At 40.1% G+C, this 13849-nt stretch overlaps 1 protein-coding gene across 1 annotated transcript in view; it reads left to right on the top strand.

The window, feature by feature from the left end:
• SCFD2 (sec1 family domain containing 2) overlaps positions 1-13849 on the top strand; it is a 215584-nt gene that overhangs the window by 169243 nt on the left and 32492 nt on the right. The gene's annotated exons all lie outside the window — the stretch shown is intronic.

Raw genomic sequence — 13849 nt, 5'->3', positions numbered from 1 at the left:
GCTCAGTCTTCTGTGGTGCCATTTAATGTGTCTTTCCTAAGTGCGTGTCCTTTGAGCTAGAAGCATCGACTGTGTGTCTGCAAAAATCCAAGGAGCTGAAAGGAGCACAGAACCATGTGGATTTGGCCCTTTCAGCCTGTTTGTATTGCTTTGGGCTTAAGCAGTATTTTTGTTTCTGATCATTCCTGCATCCTCCACTCTGAGGGCCACTCTGAGGACCCTCATTGAGGCACTTGTCACGTTTGTGTCGTTTGTGTTGAACGGGATCTGCAGGCAGCAAAGACGGGGCAGCACCATTCCATCGCGATCTTCTTCCTGCACCTTGCTGCTGGGGCCAGCTAGGTTAGAAAAGGACCAGGGCGCAAGTACGCTGCCTCTGATTCTCCTGCTATATACACAGTAGTAAATGTTGACTGTATTAGGCTCCATAAGCTTAAATGCTTAGAAAACAAGAGCAAAGTAAAAGAGATTTCTGAATGTTTTCTTAATCTGTGATTGTCTGTGATCTTTTAAATGTTTCTTTGTGTTTCTTGCTCTTTATAGTATTTTCAGGCTCCCTAAAATGGAACCTAATGAAATTCATCTCCTTGTATACGACACAGAAACTGTTGCTTTCTGACATGAATATACAGTCTTGCACTGGCTGCTCTTAAAACTTTGGCAAGAGAAAAAATTCACCCAAAGAAAAGATTGCTCTTCTTTCTCCTTGGCCCATTTTTCTATGCTTACCTATTTTTTCTCCCTTTGATACAATTTTGTTTTTATACAGCCCATTTCTCTGATAAACTGACTCATTCTCTCTTCTTTGCTGACCTTCTTTCTATAATTCCTTCCTTATGTTTAATGTCCGTTGTTTGTAAAAAAATATTGAATAAACAATTTCTACTAAGGTCATGTCATTTTGTTTACATTCTCAGTAAATACAGAGAGTTTGAATGGAGCCATTTAGACATTTCAAGTATGAATACTTTTTACTGAGTCTTCTACAAAAACAAGATGTTGAATGTTGTGGAACACTAGCTTGGTGAGGAATAAGGTTTAGGAAAGTAAACAGACAGCATAAACATGTAGATAATTATAATTATTCTTTATTAAATTCTTCTGTAGTTTAACAACTTACTAAACACTGAAAAAAGTAGAAATGAACTTATTGCAGCCCACTTTTGATAAGAACTTCATCCTTTTACAGAGCTTGTTTTTCTTTTAACTGAAGTAGGATGAGATGCGTATGTAATCAAGTTACCTTTAGGGATGTTTTTCTGAGGAAATTAGTGCAATTCAGAAGATTAGTTAAACCAAAACATCCTAACCCAAAACAAGCACACAATTAAAATAGGCTTTAAGAGAGCAGCCTGCAAAAGTGGTGAACAAAGTGTACAAATAAGAATTTTTGTGTGCTTAACTTTGAAACCTTCATATTCTGATGGTTCAGATTTGTGTATACCGTAGAGTTATAGGATGTAATGCTGAAGCATTGCTTTTTTATGTCATTAATTTTGCCCTGCTTTTTCCTCATCTCCTGGCCTACTCCCCTTCTGGCTTCCCCAGTTTCCCCTCTGATTTAGTTCTCCCTACCAGCAGGCTTCTTCTCTGTCCCTTCCACATCCCTCATCAGTTCCCTGTCCTAGTCTGATACCAGTCCTCACTCCGCATTCCTCCCCATGAGCTTTCTCAGGTGGTCTCATTTCCACTGACTCTCAAATCTCACCCTGCCTGTCGTGCCTAATGGTCTAATCAGTCTTCTTGTTCCCACCTCCACTTTTTTTTTGTGCCCTTTGTGGCCAGGCTAGGTGGGTTTTCCGTGTCATTGCCAGAGTGCCTTTAGTAGCCCGTGGCTTGCTGCAGTTCTAGGTCTAACCTGATGGCAGCAGCTCAGGGGCTGGGCATGCCTGGATGCGATGTAGCCCAGGAGAGGGCATGGGCTCACAGCATCCTGTGAAAATGGCACATTTTCTGCAGTCTGATGACAATTAAGAGCTGTGAAGCAACAGATTGTGGCTTGTCACTTCATAGCAATGATAGATGCACTGTTCTGTTAGTCATGAAAGAGTGGAGTATTTTTGGCAGGCACATCCGTAGACATCTTCAGTGTGAAGATCCAGCAGGGCTTAACTGAACATGTGCAAGTGATGATCTCTCAGAGGCTTACAGATCACCCAGGCAGGAGCGGACTTTCAGAGGAACATGGAAATGCATGTCCCCGGCTAAAGGCCCAGGCCACAGCCAAGTATGAAGTCCCTGTTCTCTGCAGTATAAGCAGCTGAAGGTGTTTGGAATGTGTATTTTTAACAAATATAACCTTACTCTCATCTTTCCTTCCATTCACCTAAGCTTTCTGAGCAGTGGGGCTGAGCATTTGCTTTTACATTTTGCCTAGAATTACCTGGTAAAAGTGCTTCTCTATGAGAACGGATGGCAGATCAAACAGGATCACATTTGCTAGCTCCTGTATGCCATGAAATCTCTTGTTTGTCTTTTAGAAACATAATACATACAACTAGTTTCAAGCCTTCTGCTTACTTTTCAGCCTGGATTTTTTTTTCATTACTTTGCCTCTTTGATGACCTTTCTACACTTCTATGCTGAAGCAGCTTAGCATATTCGGAAAGCAAAGGAACTACACATCTGTGGCCTCTGATGGTTTTGCTATTCCTACCAGTCTTTTGCAACAGCTAGACAACTTACTCAAGTGATTACATTTAACTCCTGAGAAAAGAACAGAGAAGTGTAAGAAACTTCTGTGGTGAAAAATATTTTCATTTTTATTAGAAACTGATTCCAGCTTTGAGCACTTTGTCATTAACGGATTATAAACCTCTCAGGCAGCCTGTCCCATAGCTATCCACTGAGCCATTTGTCACGACAGAAAAATGTGCTTGGTGAAATTGGTCACCAACACCCTGCAGCTAGACTCAACCAGACATTAAAAAATGCTGCCAGACGTTTCTGTGCCTTTAATAGTCAAAATCCTACATTAGCATTTATGAGAACTTTTGTAGAGTTTGAGCATGTTTTTTTCCCTAGACGTAATATTAAATCACTAAAGCTTAAAAATTGTTCTAAATGATCAAGGGTCTGCAGGGAAAGTCAGAAATGGGGAGGTGCTTCCCTCACCTAGGTCTCCTGCTCATTTCTAGGCAACCATATTACCTAATCTTATTTACAAACTTACCAAAAACTCTCTTGAAACTACTCTTGTTTCTAAGTACATCCAACTACTCTCACATGAAGGCTTTTTCAGGACCTCATTCTCTGAAGATTGGGGACTTACTCTACTTTTCAGTTTACATATCCTCATTCTTCCCCTTGCTGGGCAAGCCACAGTCTTTCCATGTAAGAAAGGTTTCTGTTTCTGTAGTCATGCTTACAGACTGTTTAAGCCTGTTTCAGTTTGAATTCATCTATTTCAAGCACAAGTGACCAAAATTGTTTCAGGTGAGATTTTATCATTTTTACAATGGAGCTAATGTTTCTGTATCTACAGGAAGTATCTTTTCTAATGTGTTTTACGTGCTTCGTGTGACATTGGCAGCCCAGTCATCCTTTGATCAACTAATACCATCCAGATTTTCTCCTCCTGTTCTTTTCCATCCCAGCTGATAGAGAGGCTTCTTATTCTTACACACATTGTTTGTGACCTTGGTGAGGTTTGTCTCATTTTGTATTGCTGCATGTTGTGGTTTCTCGCACTTCTGTTGCCCCAGAACTTAAGTCTTGTAAAATATTGCAAGTCCCTTCCGCCTTCAACAATGCCTCACAATTTTGTCGTCAGCAGTTTTAATAGCATGCTCCTACTTTTTGTGACAAAGTCATTAATAAAAATAGTAAGACCAACCATTGAGGAACTTTGCTAAAAATCTCCCTCCAGCCCAGGTTACCATTGTCTCTCCTGCCTATTCCTTTATAATTCTTTTGCTGAGTCCCATCTCTTCTCTCCAAATTAATTCTACATATGGCATTGTATCAAACCTATTCAACCTGAATACGTTTCCTCTACAAGATTTCTGTTGACGGGACAGTCAGTTATCTCACCCAGACAGATATATGGTGAGCCAGGTTATGATCTACGTTTGTCAGCTTTTGTCCATCTTTTTCATCCGTTTTTAGCTTTTAATTATTCTTTCCTTCAAAATTTGTTTTAACCTTGTGCCTGTTTGAAAGGCAAGCCATTAGACTGTCATTGCCTGTGTGAGTTTTTTCCCCCCTCTTACATTTATTTACTGTATTTGATATTCTGCAGTTACTCAATTATTCAGCTTTCAGTTGAATCCGAGTAGTTATATGCAGAGAAGTGATTCACAAACAGCACTGTGGGGGTTCCATGTTTATAGCCACTGTGACTCATATCAAATTTGCTCAGCTTACAACTGCAAATATGTTTTTCTAGTTGCTAGCTCTGCAGAAGTACTCTGAGACTTAAAAAAACAGCCTGTGCCCTTTCTGGCTCACACATCAGAGCTTCAGATTCTGCTTTTTTTTTTTTTTTTTTTATTTTATCAGGATTTTGGTTGGACATTGTCTCTTTCTGCTTTCATTTGCTTCTCTTTCTTCAGAAGGCTTCGCTGGGCAATCTTTGTGAAGACAGGCCTTGAATTTTGAGTTCAGTGCAGCACTCTGGAGAGTCTATGAATAAAAAAGACTATATAAAAAGTAAATAGAGCAAATATTGTAAAGATTCATCACAAAGGGGATTGTATTCCATTTATGAATCCCCAGATAAGATATAATATATCTCCATCAATTTCTCCATATTTTTTTCCTTCTGCAATGTTGGCATAAGTGCAAAGTAGGACAGCTTAATTATATCTGCAGAGTAAGCATGTATGACTTTAAATGTGTTGGAGGCCAAAAGTACTATATATACCTAGTTGATTTTCAGAAGAACAACACATACCTTATTATTCTTGCTATTCTTTTTCTGGTCTATAGGTTAATCCTTTTTATTATCACAGAGTTAGATTAATTTATTCCATGTTTATGTCTTGGGTCTTTTAGAAATGGGAATGGTTTCATATAATTTGATATTATCAGGCAAAGTTTTTCACAGTCTATCTATAGTCAGTAAGGAGAGATGGGCCTTTGCTGGAGATATCTTGGATGAGACACATTACAATCCAAAAGTGCCGTGTGCTATACTCTCAGAGAAATCTAGATAATGAGTATGGAAAACATTCCTGTTTTTCAGACAGTTAACACTATTTGAAATGAAACCCACTTTAGGAGTATTTTTTTTTCAAATAATCAAAATAAAACAAATGCAGTTGTGCAACAACAACAAAAGGTCCAATTAAGCTTCTGGGAATTGCAGAGTATTGTAATAGACTATGACAGGACACTTCAAGAGGAGATGGGTCACAGGACAAGTTTAAATGCAATTTTCCATTCACTGCCAAGGAATTGGTGCATACTGTGTACACTACTCAGAGACAGCTTGTTGTGTCCCATCTAAACAGGGCAAGTGAAACATGGATGGAGCTAAAATTTCATGCTGTGCCTTCTGCATTGTGGTAAATCTCAGGCTGATCTCTTCTTTTCAAAGCTGTAAGCTTCCTCTTCTTGTGGGGGCTTGGAGATCCTGCTTTCTCCTACCATTTCTCTTTTTCCTTCTCAGTAGATTGTAAACAGACAATGCAAAAATATTTTAAATGTTTTTTTCTCTGGTTTTTCTAATTTGGAACACACAGTGCAGAGATGTCTGGTTAAACAAACTCTGGAACCGGAGGCAGAAGAGTTGTGTCCAGAAGATGTGGTGTTCCAGCTAGTCAGCCTTTCTGGGAGCACATCTGGTTAGTCTGGATGAAATTTCATCCTTGCAAGAGTGCTCTTCCTGGCATCTATGCATGGCTCTGTGATACAGCATAATCTGAGCTTGCTCGGGGATCTTGACCATGGTGCTGCCTTGTGTCATGTTCCTATATTATAAAAATCTCTTTTAACTATTTTCTAAGCTCTTCTCTCAATTTTTATTCAGTCAGTGGTACTGTTCAGCCCCAGTGAAGAGAGAGGACATATCTGTGCAAGAAAGAAAGATGTTTTCCAGATGCCATATAAAATAATTTAATATAATATTTCTAATCATTTAGTGTAAAAATAAAACCTCATCTTAAAAAAAAAAGAAAAAGAAAAGAAAGCTCCACACTGGAGGAAAAAGAAGACATTACATTTCAGATAACTGAAGTAGTCATAATTTTACATCTGAGGCGGTAAAAACTTAATAAAATGGCAAAGAAGGTCACCATGACTTTGACTGAAACTGTAATGGTGACCTTGTGCAGCTTCTATTGTAAACAACATTTTAATTATCTAAAAGAAAATAGCAATAAAGTATATAGGGAAGCTTTGCCTTTATCTTTAGTCTTTTTTATTGCTTGAAACTTGAACATTTTATTACTTTATGATAGTTCACATCTGAGATGTAGTTTATTAATTCATGGAGATTACAGTGTCACTTGTCTGATGCTTCTACCCCTGAATACTACGGGTGAGTTTATCTAGCACAAAACATCCTTGTTCTGCTGCCTAGCTGTTTGCTCTGAAAACAAAAAATGATAAATTTGTCTGTAGCTTTTTGCGTGTCTTTCATTGAAGTATCTGTGATTGAAAAATACTTCCGTGGGCACAGCCAGGTACCATGGCTGGGTTTCTTGTGCACACACGTGGCTGTTCTGATTGCTTTAACTGCTCCGTGTTTGTGAGCAGACAGGTAAACAACTGGAAATATAGAAAGCAAAGTATTTTCAACCAATGTGATTGACAATCTTGTCAACTATCAAATTTTTAAATGCATAGATAGTAAAAAACATGTGGCAATGCCCTGTTTCTGCCCAGTCTCTACTGAAAAAGCTGCAGGGCCCCTTTCCTCAGCTCCCTGTGCCCTGACACATCATGAGTGACAACCTGCTACTGGTCGGCATGCTGTTACAACCACGCGTTGCTGTCGGGAGGGCGGAGGTGATGGTGTTGCGGCTGCCCATGTAGGATCACCAGCTGGGACTGTGCAGTCTTCGGGTGCCCGTCATCTGCAGCCAGCTCCACTTGTGGGACTTCTCCCATGGCGTTGGTGGAAAGAGGGAGGAGGACTGAGTTAAGTCCACAGAGCAAAGAGGGTGCAGAGGAAGGGTATGAGAGAACATCCTATTGTTCACTGCCATGCTTCTAGGCAACCTATATGGAAAAATAAGGCTTAGAGTCTAGTGGTCTGCCATGCAGAGAATCATTTTGTTCGTGTTATGAGTAATGGGGCTTGGAATTTAAAGAGGACAATACATAACAACCAAACACTTCTGAAGGAACAGTTCTTGGCCTTTTAATTATCTCTCATTAGATGTATTGACATGCATTTCACTTGTCAGTCGGAAAGTGAGATTTGTGATTGTAAACGGAGGGTCAGCTGCTTAGAGACGTCCGGTTTTGCCAGGAAGCGCCCAGTGTTTCCAACACAAAAATACCCCGTGCTCACCAACGTGCCGGCAGAGAGAGCAGGCAGCACGTGGAAGCTGGCTTTCCAAGCAGCTGGGGGTAGCAAGAACTTATAAAAACTGACAGTTTTGTGTTAAACACAGAGGAACAGAAAGACCAGTTCTGGCCACCAATATGTGTGGCTCCTTGTAGCACAGGCTCAGTCTTGATAGAGAAAGGTTTCGCTGCTGTTTTCCACCAAGCAGATGGAGATATTCAGTAATTATGGCTATTTGCATGACCAGAATTGGGTAAGAAAAAATGAACAGGCAGAATCATACTGGATTATTTTTAAAAGTGAGACTCAGTGCTTTCAGCAGAAGATGACAGCATGGTTGGTTCTATGAATCAGCCTCTCCTCTGTCATTCCCTGGTTCCTCTTCCTCCGACTATCTTGCAGCTTACTGACCAACTACTGACTGACCTCGTGAGGAGCAGGGGAAATTGCTATGGCCTGAGGCTAAGAAGTTGGGTGTTTTCATGGCCAGTGTATTCGTGGGAGCCTTGCATCTGCACTCGAGATACTTGTTAGTGTCATGTATATACCTGCACTTACGAAAGCATTCTGTACCTTGAATTTGGTGTTACCTAACTGCGGAGCTGACATTAACAGTTGGGCCATCTGCCTGGAGATTAGCTCCTGGAAGCATTTATCCTTCAGCAGTGAAAGGGGAAGTTTGCTCATATTCAGAATATGAGAGACTTTTTACGTAACAAAAAACATAAACAACTCCTTCCAAAAGATTCTTGCTGATCCTTTCTCTGCTAAGTTATTTCAGTGCATTAGGAGCCACTCACAGAAAATACTGTAAAACACAGTGTATGCCTTAAGTGTAGTGTTGTATGTGCTGAGCCACTTTTTGACAACACACAATGTCAAATGATGTTTTCAGCTGAGATAAAATGCAAAATAATCTAAAGCTAGATATTATGTCTTGCAGGGATTCTGAAAACAAACGAAACAAAAAAGATCATAGGCTCAAGGCAAAGAGAAGCAGAGCCAGATCTCAGTAATAGTTCTTTGGCCCAGGTTGCTCTATGGACTGCTCTTTCAATATAAATAAAACTGGAGCCAATAATGATAATTTTGAATAGATACCTGTATAGTCATGCTTTACTAATTCCGTGCTTTATTTGTTTGCTTTGTTTCCATTTCTTCTATGAAAACAAACATCCATTTTTCAGTGATAGCTAGCATAACATAAATAACTGATGACAAAATCCCTTGTGCCAGAAGCTCTCAGAAGAGAGAAGGCAGGCGAGCAGGCAGGGGCTGATTTTTGCACATCAATTTGCAGAGACATTTGCATCTTTCTTTGAAAAAAATAGCTATATAGATAACAGGAAAAGAGGAGCAGGGCTTCAAGTGGTTCTGTTGGTGCTGTTCTGTTTTCAAAGCTCTCCATTGCTGTAACTCAAAAATTAGGTGAACCAAAAGGGCAGTAAGGTATTAAATAGATAATCAGCAACACAGGGCAGCATCTATGTCTCAGAATGGCTGTCAGCTTCTCCAAGAAAGCTGAGGACCAAATAGGCCCATAGCAAAAACAGAGGGGAACACATAATTCACAGTCTCAATAGTCCCTTGGGTAAAAGAGTAAAAGTGGGAAAAATGAGACCATTTGTCTGGTTTCAAAGTCTGTATGAAAGTGTGAGGCTTCATTCCTTCTTTTTATACAAGTAGGAACTATACAGGGAGAATTAACCAACTGTTACAAATAAAGTGTTGATTAATTATGACTGTAGCAAGTGAGGCAATGTAAAACTGAAAGGTTCGATCAAGTTCTGGCAGCTGGATTTGAACACTGGGGGAAAAGCTGTAGATGTGATTTTCCACAGGGTCACATTCACAATTACATCCTCATACAATTCTGACATGCTCAAAAATTATTTATTCAGATAAGCAGCCACAGGCTGGTATAAGGACTTCAGGACCAAAATTACTAAGTATTTTCCCTTTCTGAAAGAAAGCGTGGTTGTGGTGGAAGTCTGGGCAACATGCACACATGGGTTGATAGAAAAGATTGCTGTTCTGAAACAGCATGTCTGATTGCTCCCATGTAACATGTCTAATTTGTTACAATGAAGGTTGGCCTAAGATGCCTGTCTGTAGTAAATAACGACTAATTAGGAGGCAAGTGGTGGTATTTGCACACTTGAAAGTCAGACCCATGAGCACCTCGCCTTTCATAGGACGCAGCTGATGCTCTGTGTGTCCAGCAGGGTTGTCCAAAAGAAGAGGTCTCAGTGATACGTGGGAGGAGAGAAGGAGCAAGACACAGCAGTGTTGTAGTGCTTTTGAAGAACCTTACATTACGTCCTGATTTTCTGCTTTCAATTCCTCCCCTTTACCACTGGCTTCATTACATGTGGTACATAGCCATAAGAGTATGTCTACATCTGTTGATCATTTTGAGAACCTATTAGCCCACGGAAATTGTTATTAATATTGCTATTACTGTTATATGATAGCTGTTGTACAGACATCCTGCAAATGACAGTTTTTGCCCCATAACCCGGTGGTCTGAAGCCCAAGCTCCTCCGAGCAGCGTTTGCACAGTCCCCTGGCAGCTAACAGGAGCGTACAGTGCAGTGCGGATCAGCCTCACTGCATTTCCAAATTACTGTTGTCACTCCTTCAGGCTCAGCTGGTTGTTTGCTTTTGCTAATCTGTTTCTTAATAAAAAAATAAAATCAGTAAATATTGAAATTACTTGTGCTCTTTCATAGTTAGGCAAGCACAATTTAATGAAAAAATCCCTATGCTCCTGCAGTATATATGAAGCATAAATCATGTTATTCTTCATTTTTTGGGGCAGAATAAATAAGCAGGTATTGAAACTTGACTACAAAATTATTAGTGTTTTTCATTATTCCTTTCTCCTGGAAAGAGGAACAATTTATACTAAGTGGAAATGACTATAAATCTCATGCATTTTCAGTTGTTTTTTCTTCAGGCCTGCATTAAAGGTCTACATTAAACATATGTAAATATGTTTGCAACACGCATACGTAATTTTCTATTCTTTCAAGCCAGGAAATGTTGCTCTTTAAGAACTACAAGAGAAAATAAAACTAAGACCAACTCCACAAGCTGCTCGAATGTTTGTTAAATAAAATAGCATGATTATTTCTGACTTCATCATGTCGCACCTTTTAGTTGAATGTGTGTTTACATGTTCTGCTGAACTGAGGCCTCTGTCAGCATCTTTTTTATCGATTGCATAAATGAATTATTATCTGTTTTAAGAATATGAGTTTATTTTGATTATTACACTAGGATATTTCCTCCCTCTGCATATGAGTTTGCTGTGTGTACTGCAGATCATTTCCTTAATTAACTGATACTTACAGTGTGCACAGCAGAGTCCTTTTTAGTTAACAGATAAGAAAAAGTTGTAAAAATGATCATCAACTGTATAATTTTTTTGTGGGACATAGTCAGGGATCTACCTGCAACAAGGAGGTGCCCAGAGGAATGGAGGGAGGGGGCACATAACGTTGTTGGTCATACTGTGGAAACAAATAATGCAATGTTGGTCCATCTTCCCATAAAAGGGCCTTTCTCTCCTCTTTCAGATCCTCCCTCTAGCCCCACTTTATTTTATTTTTCACTCAACCTCTGCTCTGTGTCTTGTCTCCTATATAACAATAATTTCCATTTAAAAATTAACACAACGTGGGATAATTCATGTAGTGCTTTAGAACTTGCATTCTTTATTGGTTTATTGTTGTTCTTTCTGCTAATTCATTTGCCTTGGTGGCCTTTTCTTTATCTGCAGATTGCTAGACGTTTGAACTGGCCCGTGTTCTTTTGAACTCTACAAAGTGCAATGCACAGTGTTAGTGTATTATAAGAGCAGATTAACACAGAAAGACTTTTATGTCATTTAGATAAGTCAGTGTTATCTGCTTTCTTAAAGCAAAATATCTTCCGTAAAGGCACTTTTTATAGGATGTTATTCTCGCGGAGATGTGAAGCATTCTCAAAAGAAGAGAAGAAAAAGAGTTATCTCTTGTGACAGTACTCCAGTGGTGATTTCAAATAAGATATTCTTACAGTGGGTGATGAAAAATATAAACAACTGCTTAAGCAAAAGCTGAAGAGAGAAATTTGTCTTATTTCTGACTCAAAATGTAGTACTATTCTGGCATAGATATTTTCGTGAGATTCAGGAAGAGCAAACACCTCTGCAAAATATGTTTTTCCTAATCTTATCAGAGACGTGATGCTTATTCCCAATAACATAATCACCCATGCTGTAGGCTAAACTATCATCTACCTTTCTATCCCTACACAAAATTTTCTAATATCAAATTCTAATAAGGTGACAATTCAGCTTGTTTTTATACCAGAAGCAAATTGTTCATGATTCATATCTTCAAAAATTGGCTCAGACTTTCCAAGTCCATGTGTATAATGTGCTTTTGAAACAGACAGTCAGTCGTAAAAATGGCAACTGTCTTTCTCTGTATATTCTGCAGAGGCAGATCTGACAAGCGCTGAAATTGCATCAGGTCATTCGTTCGGCAGAGCCATGGCTTTGCTCTCCGGGGTGCCTATTGTATGTAGAGCATCGATACAGGTGATCTAGTAACACAAAGTGGATTTGGTAAGTACATTAAAACATGGGCATGGCTTGCCATTTTTTGTTTTTGACAAAGTTGTGAGACTCCCAGATGAGAGGAGGAAAAAAGTTGCCCTAGACACTTTGAGGGAGACATAATTTAGGAGTCACTGTGCTGCAGAAAGGAACGTAATGTAAATGGCACAGAATGATGGGTGTAAGGGACTGGGCTTCTACATAATCCCTGATTTGCCTTCAGAAGTCTCTGGTGATACTTATGTGCCCCATCACTAGGTAATACATATCTGAAAAGCTGAGGTATGCATACGTGACATCTTTACTGTCCAGTTGCTGCCTGCTGTCCATTTCTTTCTGTGGTGCGTAGTGAGATGCCAGACCTCTTAAACAGGGAAAGTGCAAGTTCCTGGAGCACCAGCCAGTCCCCTCGTGTGAAGACTAGGATGCCAAAAAGCTATAATGCTTCACTTACTTATATGCACTGAAGGTAGAAGGGCTCAATGGCTCCAGTGAGCGCTGTGAGTTGTCATGATGTAAATGCAAAAATTCTCAGGATTCCAGTTTCTGGTCTGTGTTGGCCACCTTCTGCCTCTGAGCATGACTTACAGTGAGGTAGGTTATCATTCAAGTACAGTTACAGATTTCACTGTAGAGAATTGTGGCTGTTGCTTTCAGTATTGTGTGTTAAAAGGTTCTTCTTTGTTATGCAGTGAAACCCTCTACCATAAATGTTTCCACTCCTTTTCACTTAAAATTGTTGTATTTCACTTATTCTCATTTGCAGGGCAGACCCTTACCCTATTCCAGCCCCAAAGAGCATCTAGTGTCAATGTGAGTTTTCAGGGGATGCAGCATTATGGACAGAACAAGTATAGATCAGTGCTCCCCCAGTAGTCCCCTGGGCGCCAGCCAAACATCATCAGCCACGTTCCTCTGGTTTGCAGTATTGCTGCCTAACATTTTCATAAAATATAGACAGCTTCTTGATATGTTCGAGGAGGCAGGCAGCAGAGCATGTCCCAATTCTTATGCTATTTATGGAAGTAAGAGAGAAAGCATTATACAATCTGCCACAAAGGAAATTGCTCTCTGTAATGCGCCGTCAAGCGCATGGTTTAGAAAGAGGAGAACCCTTCCTTCCCCCTTGCAGCGCATACAGCCTCTGAGAGATTTGCAGTTTGGCTTCCTCTTGTGATCAGCTTACGCCCTGCACGGAGCCAGAGTTAGCAGTCCTTATCCTTCTCTTAACATAATTGATTCTGAGCTGATCATGGAGTTACTTTTTTCTTTAGGTGGTAGCAACACCTGGTAGAGCCAACTACATTACGTGCTCTGCAGGCACATGGCCCAAGGCAGCTCCTGTCCAAAGGAGCTGAGACTCGCAAGAGACAATAAAATGAATAAAAGGAAGTATTTCCATGGGCATAAGTATTGCAACCAGTCAGCGATTAGGTGCACATAGGCTAATTCCCTTGCTCGCCGGCCGTGCTGCAGTCGGTAGGACCCTGCGCAGAGGCAGCATGGGGCCTCACTTGGTTGCCCTTGAGAATGATCTGGCTTCCTAACCTAAGCCAGCAGCAGAGGTAAGAGCTGAACCTGCGCCTGAGCTGCTCTTCAGTGATTTACAAGATCATCTGTCTACTCCATGGCTGTAAACTTGCTAAATCTTGATTGAAATTTAGCTGCAAAATGTGAATATTCATCCCTTTGTGTTATTAACATTTACTGTGAATACACGCACACACACACGCGCACACACATATGTATATATCATTGCCAGTGTCAGCAAAGTATGTTTTGAAAGA

The sequence above is a fragment of the Rhea pennata genome, chromosome 4 (genome assembly GCF_028389875.1).
Source record: "Rhea pennata isolate bPtePen1 chromosome 4, bPtePen1.pri, whole genome shotgun sequence".
In the NCBI taxonomy this organism is placed as follows: domain Eukaryota; kingdom Metazoa; phylum Chordata; class Aves; order Rheiformes; family Rheidae; genus Rhea; species Rhea pennata.
This window is presented reverse-complemented; position numbering and strand designations above follow the sequence as displayed.